The sequence below is a fragment of the Macrobrachium nipponense genome, chromosome 30 (genome assembly GCF_015104395.2).
Source record: "Macrobrachium nipponense isolate FS-2020 chromosome 30, ASM1510439v2, whole genome shotgun sequence".
Lineage (NCBI taxonomy): Eukaryota > Metazoa > Arthropoda > Malacostraca > Decapoda > Palaemonidae > Macrobrachium > Macrobrachium nipponense.
Window position 1 is genome coordinate 4,472,820 of NC_087218.1, and position 7,493 is coordinate 4,480,312.

Here is a 7,493-nt window from a genome sequence, read left to right on the forward strand (position 1 = left end):
ATATATATAGTATATTATATATGTATATATTCTTATATTTATATATTATATGATTTATTATATATATATATATATATATATATATATACATATATATATCTATTATATATATATATATATATATACATAGAAATACAAAGTATGTACACGGGGGGACAGATAGTACATACACATACAGGTACACAGCTAAATGCCAATGCCATTTTTAGTACACACTTACCCACTTTCACCACCACAAACACAACTTCGGCACACACGCTCACTCAAACAGACAGACATATAACCACACACACACATATATATATATATATATATATATATATATATATATATATATATATATATATATCTATATCTATCTATATCATATACTATATATATATATATATATATATATATATATATATATATATATAGATAGATATATATATATATGTGTGTGTGTGTGGTTATATGTCTGTCTGTTTGAGTGAGTAAGTGTGTACTAAATATGGCATTGGCATTTAGCTGTGTACCTGTATGTGTATGTATATGGGTGTGTACATACTTTGTATATCTATGTATAAATATATATATATACATATATATATATATATATATATATGTGTATATATATATATATACATAGATATACAAAGCATGTACTACATACACATACAAATACACAGCTAGAGCCATTTTCAGTACACACTTACCCACACACACACACACGCTCACTCAGACAGACAGACATATAACCACAACCTTGCACACAAGCACACGCAATGCTTTGAGGCGCATCACCGCAGCAGCTCTCCAGCAAAACGGAACAAAAAGAGTGAGGAGGAGGAGCCTCCTCTAGTACTAAGTGGAAGTGAAAGTGGGGCCTTTAATCAACCACTCTATAACAACAAGCGGGTGAATGTTGGGAAAATGGGCTACAAATAAGCCTAGGATATTCAGTGAGAAATAATAATAATAGTACAGGTTTTATTGAAAATAATGGCTATTTTATTGCATTATTTTCAATAAAACCTGTATTAATGAAGGCCATCTTCCAGCAAATAATAACAATAATAATAATTCAAAAGGATAATATTCCACCCGAGTAGTTGAGGAGCTGAATAATAATTAAGGTATCAAAATATCAGTCGTAATATTTATGTCTGTCTGTCTGTTAACGATTGGAAACTGGCGGGAGGTATTTTGGGGCTGTTACGTACGTACGTGCGTATGTATGTATGTATGTATGTATGTATGTATGTATGTATGTAAGTGTAAATGCGGATGGACGGACAAATAGCCATTTAAAATGAGCATCTCCTTTGAAAGTGTGCGAATACACTTCTAAGTCATAAATTCAACGACGGCACAGTCTCGTCCATCGCAATAAAGAAGAAGAAGAAGAAGAAGAAGAAAGCCGGGGTGTGGAACTATCCAGAGTTGAAATGAAAGCCATCAGAAAAGAGATACGCAGAATTTGAAAACTGCTTCACTCACACAAACAACGCCAACAAGCTCGACTCAAATTCATCACAACTTCATGGCGCGGTACTACACCATCGCACATCGCTCACTTACTAGTTACCATGGAGAATAACGTTCACTGTGACACAGGCTTACTTTGAAAATATCGCCTATTTTGATGTCTTAGTGATTAAACACAAAAGAATGCCTCCTCTCTCTCTCTCTCTCTCTCTCTCTCTCATACATAAACACACAAACATGCGTGAGCACGGACTCACAAATACGTATATAGTACTGACCATATCCCTTTCATACAAATCTTGCATGCATTCATATGCGCAATCATTAGCACACCATGCATTTCAGTCAAAAGGCAATGCATTCCCACCCATAACCAATATTTGCAGGAAGGGCCTAGATCTGCATTGCCAAATTTTATCATTCACTTAGCCCGGGCAACCCGATGACCGATTCCTCCGGGACTGACAATGACCGCTGGCCTGACACACAAACCCAGTGGCCGTCAATTTCCATATCCACTCTCCTTTAAGCCTCTCAATTTCCGAGCGCCAATAAGCCCCAGCCAAACTCTTTCCCAAGGCCTGTGTTTATCACGATATTCTATCTGCTCATATAGCAATCCTTCCGTTAAGGAATATATCTAAAAAAAATTGTCTATCCAGTTATCTATCTATCTATCTATGCATATGGTACATATATATATATACATATACATATATAGGTATGTATGTATACTTCATGTGAGTATTAATATGTATATGCAAGAAAGTAAATACACGACTAGCTAAAATAAACCTTTCGCTACATCCTAGACGCAGTTTGAAATATTACCACAACGAACAAGTAAGACTCTCAGTTCCAGTATCAAAATAACTATGGAACATCAGGTAATTTGAAATATCAAACAAACACTTGGAAAGTCGGTGTATATTATGTGAATTTTTCCAGGTAACAAGAAGATTATACAAAAGGAAAAAGGCACAACTGTCTCCAACCTTATAATCAAGAGTGATTACAACCAACCCTGCGGAGAAAAAGGGAAGGAAAGAAAAAGAAGTTCCCGTATGACAGCCTCCAAAACTTTTACTGGGTTTGTTCAAGATAAGAAAAAGATTGTTGTCGTCCCAAACTTATTAAAAAGTTATAAAAGGGAATCCCTTCCTACGTTACAAAACGCTAGGCATACAACACTATTCTCTCTCTCTCTCTCTCTCTCTCTCTCTCTCTCTCTCTCTCTCTCTCTCTCTCTCTCTCTTTAACGATGATGCAATTCATTTATGAATGTCAAATTATGGCATTGAATACAAGTATATGCAAATCACATTTTTTTGTTTTTGTTTATTGTATATGGACTCTATCAAAAGTAATCAATAAAAATTTTTAAGAAAACTGTATTTCAGATCCATGAGAAACAATAGCGCCCTACTGATATTTTATTCTTGCATAATTTCAAATAAAAAGAAAATGACTTAAAAAAATTTTATTTTAACCTTGAAACTACTGTTTTATGTATCGAAAAAAAAAATCGTATTTTCATTCTAATCGAAGCACCAAATGGGCCATTCTACACCTAGAAAACACTTGCAAGTTAATCTGGTGAAGAGAAATCATCATAAGTCTTGTTTCGACTCAATTTTCATATTTCAAAACAAATTTCTGCCAGAATCGATAGTTACCTAAAACAGTTAATATAATTCGATCACCATTTCTGGAGCGTTTAATACATACTTCAATAGTTCATCTCCGAGATTATGAGATAATGAAAGATTAAAATGAAAGGAAGATGACAAAAATACAGACACAGTTAGTCTTCATCAACTCGGCCCTTAGCTAGATACTCTTTAGATCTCGATAAGTTTGTCTGTGTTACTGCAGTAATCTCTTGTTGTCGTAATATAAAAAAATACGATATTAACCCGTAAGTAACTCACAATCACGTGCTTTCGTTTACAGCAAGTATAAATTATATTAGTATTAGGAAATTCACGTTATTTAATTTGAAATTAGTTCTGACAACCTTTCTCAAATAACAAATGCTTTTAGTTTTCTGTAAAAGAAAACTATTGAGTCGGTTTTGTCTGTCCGTCCGCACTTTTCCTGTCCGCCCTCAGATCTAGAAAACTACTGAGGCTAGAGGGCTGCAAATTGGTATGTTCATCATCCACCCTCCAATCATCAAACATACCAAATTGCAGCCCTCTAACCTTTGTAGCTCTTAACTTATTTAAGGTTAACGTTAGATATAATCGTGCGTCTGGCAACGATTTAGGACAGGCCACCATCGGGCCGTGGGTAAAATTTCATGGGGCAAGGTTCATAAAGCATTATACCGAAAGATAGATCTATTTGCGGTGGCCTTTATTATAAACTGCACAAAAAACTCGATTGCGCCGAAGAAACTTAGCGCATTTCTTGTTTTCTTTAAGTGTTTGGTAGAATTACTTCAAAAAATCTAACTTCGTAAAGCCATAGTAATCATAACAACAGCTACTGTATTACACGTTCCCATTCCTCCAGATCTCGATCAATGATCCAATTGCCAAGGCGCTGCAAACCCAACTCACTCACTCTAGGGCATCAGATCCCGCCCTTGAGGGATGTCAGACTTAATCCCATTAAGAAAAGGTTGACTGATTGATTTAGAGACTTGTGGCATCCATGCCAAGAGCTGGGGCAACTAAGGTCATTCAGCGCTGAAACGGAAATTGACAGTGACAAGGTTTGAAGGATTAACAGGAAGAAACCCGCAAAGCAGTTGCATTATGAATCAACTGTTACGAGAGGGTGGACAGTAAGATGGAAGAAAGAATATGTATGGAGGTACAGTAAGAGTAATGAAAGGGGTTGCAGCTAGGCTTACATTACACCGCATGAGGTGCACTGACGGCACTACCCCCTACAGGGGAAGAAAAGATTGAGCTTCAGGAGAGACCTAAGTGAGGCAGGAAATCGATAAAGGATAACCCTTAATTAAAAAGGCTCTCGTATAAGATGATCATCTTCCCGGAGAAGCTCAGATCGTCATTACTGTTTTTGTTTCATTCACTCGAGTCGTGTGATTATTAACTGAGACGTAAGGTGAATTCAAAGTAACCCTCCACTTTCAAAGGCTGTCTTTTTTATGTATTTCCTTTTCCGTGAGAGATGTATGTTTTTTTCATCTCAATTAATTACTTTGGAAAATAATGAAGGCTATTAGTATAAAAGTAATTCTTTGTTTTTTTTTTTGGTTTTTTTTCATCGCTACACGAAAAAAAACGAAGTCATCACAATTTCGAAGATGTGGTAAAAAGTGTACTATAATAATTAATTGCTTTCCGTAAACAACAAAACTAAAAGACCTTAACTGATATACATTCTAGCCAGGATCCTATGTCTTCTAAATTTCGATTCATGGGGATATTATTCTCTCTCTCTCTCTCTCTCTCTCTCTCTCTCTCTCTCTCTCTCTCTCTCTCATCTCTCTTCTCTCTCTCCTCTCTCTCACCTAGCTACCAAACTGAGTAAGGGTAAAAGATATCTTTCAAAAAAGTCAAAGGCATCGAGAAACGAAAAGATATAATTCTATCGTGTAATAATAGTACACATTTTTATAAAAGAATCACGTCATTACTGGAAGGACAAAGGTCTCACACGTAATAAATCTAATAATGTATTATATCCTCTTTTCAAAAGGGTTACTAACATGAGGTTTTTCTTGATATCTCAGAAACTACAGTTGGAACGTCCTTCGTTTGTTTGTTTGTTTGTTTGTATGGTGTTTCTACGTTCCATGGAACCAGTGGTAATTCAGCAACGGAACCAACGGCTTTACGTGACTTCCGAACCACGTCGAGAGTGAACTTCTATCACCAGGAATACACATCTCTGACCCCTCAATGGAATGGCCGAGAACTGAACTCGCGGTCATCGAGGTGGGACGCCAAGACCAAACCGACCAAGCCACTGATGCGCTCCTTCGTGATAAAGCGACGCGAAAGGTCTCGCTGATCAATAACAAACGATCGTCGTCTAAAGGGAGCAAAATGACAGAGAGAGAGAGAGAGTAGAGAGAGAGAGAGAGAGAGAGAAGAGAGAGAGAGAGAGAGAGAGAGATAATAATAATAATAATAATAATAACAATTCTTTATTTCCAATATTTACATTGGGTATTCATAAAATATAAAACTTAGATTAGTAAAATCATCTTACAAATAGTTAAAATATTTGTTATTTTAGACATACAAAAGTTTGTTTAAGAGTCAACAAATCGACTAAAACTTCAGTAATTAATAAAATTCATCAATAATAAAATAATATCATAAAATTAGAGAGTTCTTATTTAAAATATAATGAGTAAAAATTATTCTACTTCAGTATTAAAATACACTGTCATAGACCACATAAGTTGTGTTAGAAATGGTATTAAAATAACACAAAGTAAACAAATAAGCATACCAGATTACAAAGGACTAAGAATATCTTAATTGTAAATAAAAGCCGATTTTATCCATAAAGTATTACTAAAACGACTCCAATATCTATAAGTACAGTAGCGCCTTCAAAAGCACTTTTAATATGACAATTAAGCATAACGTTCAGTAAAACTTACACTAATCGGAACCATTTAAAATTAGTTTCTTCAAGTGTACATTAATTAGAAGCAGCGCGAGATGACTTTTGTTTAATTGTGTCAGGTACTTTATAGTATAATGCTGGGCTCGAATACTAAACTGGCTCCGGAGCCTATCTCTGTTTCGCCCTTTCTACATCCAGATTTTTCCTGCTGTCGAGTAGAAACCCCATTAACTGTGTGTACTGTGGAATATTATATAACCATTCAGGAGTTATTTTTCGTGTTGTTTTAAATACCAGATTACATTTAACCATCTAATTTTTTGAGGTAAGGGATATGTGGTCATGTTTTTTACATTACCAACAGCCACTCGGGTCGGCAAGTTCGAAGTTTTGAACCCTTTCCATTTATGTAGGCCAGTTACTCCCGAAATTCCTTAAAACAGTAGTTGATTATACTCATAGCCGCGACTGAACAACTATTTTACGCTTAGAAGAATCAAATGATTCTTTTACTCTATTTAAATAAATTAAAGTACTCATCACTTTCTTATTAATTTCATCTATATGCGTTTCAAACGTCATATATCTGTCAAAATAAACCCCTAGATTTTTTACAGCATTCATGGGTTTAATATATTTTCCACTAAATCAATTTGCACATTGTCTCCAATTTCTGATATAATATTGTCGGACCTACCTTATTAAATAAGTAGTTTTTTTTTTTATTAAGAAGCAAACCATTAGTTAAGAAGTAGTATTTGGCCTTCTTTAGTATGTATTCTGCACTATGAATTAGTTTCGTCTATTTCATTTACATTTCTTTCGATTAAGATCTGGGTGTCGTCGGCGTATTGGATGACGAAACAGCCGGGTAGTGATTTTACCAGATCATTGACATATGCTATTACAAAGAGTATTGGGCCAAGAATAGAGCCCTGGGTACACCAAACTCTACAATTTTTTGAGAAGACACAATTTGGCCCATTCTAACTGACGGATCTGTTATGTAAGTAATTCATAAACCAGAGTGGATCTATATTCAGTGATGTACATTTAACAAATAATATATTGTGATTCACGCTGTCGGAGGCTTTTGAGAGGTCAAGTAAAAGGAGCAGTGAGACTTTTTATTATCCATGTTATTAGAATTCTTATCTGATATCTTTAATAGAGCTGTTTCAGTTGATAATTTTGGTCTGAAGTCGTGTTGACTTTGTGAGATTAGACCATTTGTCTCTAGAAAATCAGTTAATTGAATAGCAATGATTTTTTCCAGAACTTTTGACAATATCGGTAGCAAAGATATAGGACGATAACTGGAGACGTCTTCTATATCACACTCTTAAAAACAGGAATTACGTGGGGATTTTTCCATATCTCCGGATACTGTTTAGTGGCTGTAGATGTGTTAATTATAGCTATAATGTAAAATGCAATAATGTATAACCCATCCCTAATGAAACGCAAGC

The 7,493-nt window shown here is 35.0% G+C and overlaps 2 long non-coding RNA genes and 1 pseudogene across 3 annotated transcripts in view; 2 read left to right on the plus strand and 1 right to left on the minus strand.

Annotated features, from left to right (window-relative positions):
• LOC135202238 (uncharacterized) overlaps positions 1-7,493 on the plus strand; it is a 362,178-nt gene that overhangs the window by 235,587 nt on the left and 119,098 nt on the right. The window lies entirely within an intron of this gene.
• The window catches only part of LOC135202237 (uncharacterized), a 200,435-nt gene that overhangs the window by 4,289 nt on the left and 188,653 nt on the right, over positions 1-7,493 (minus strand). The gene's annotated exons all lie outside the window — the stretch shown is intronic.
• The window catches only part of LOC135201935 (metallophosphoesterase 1-like), a 44,186-nt pseudogene that overhangs the window by 2,777 nt on the left and 33,916 nt on the right, over positions 1-7,493 (plus strand).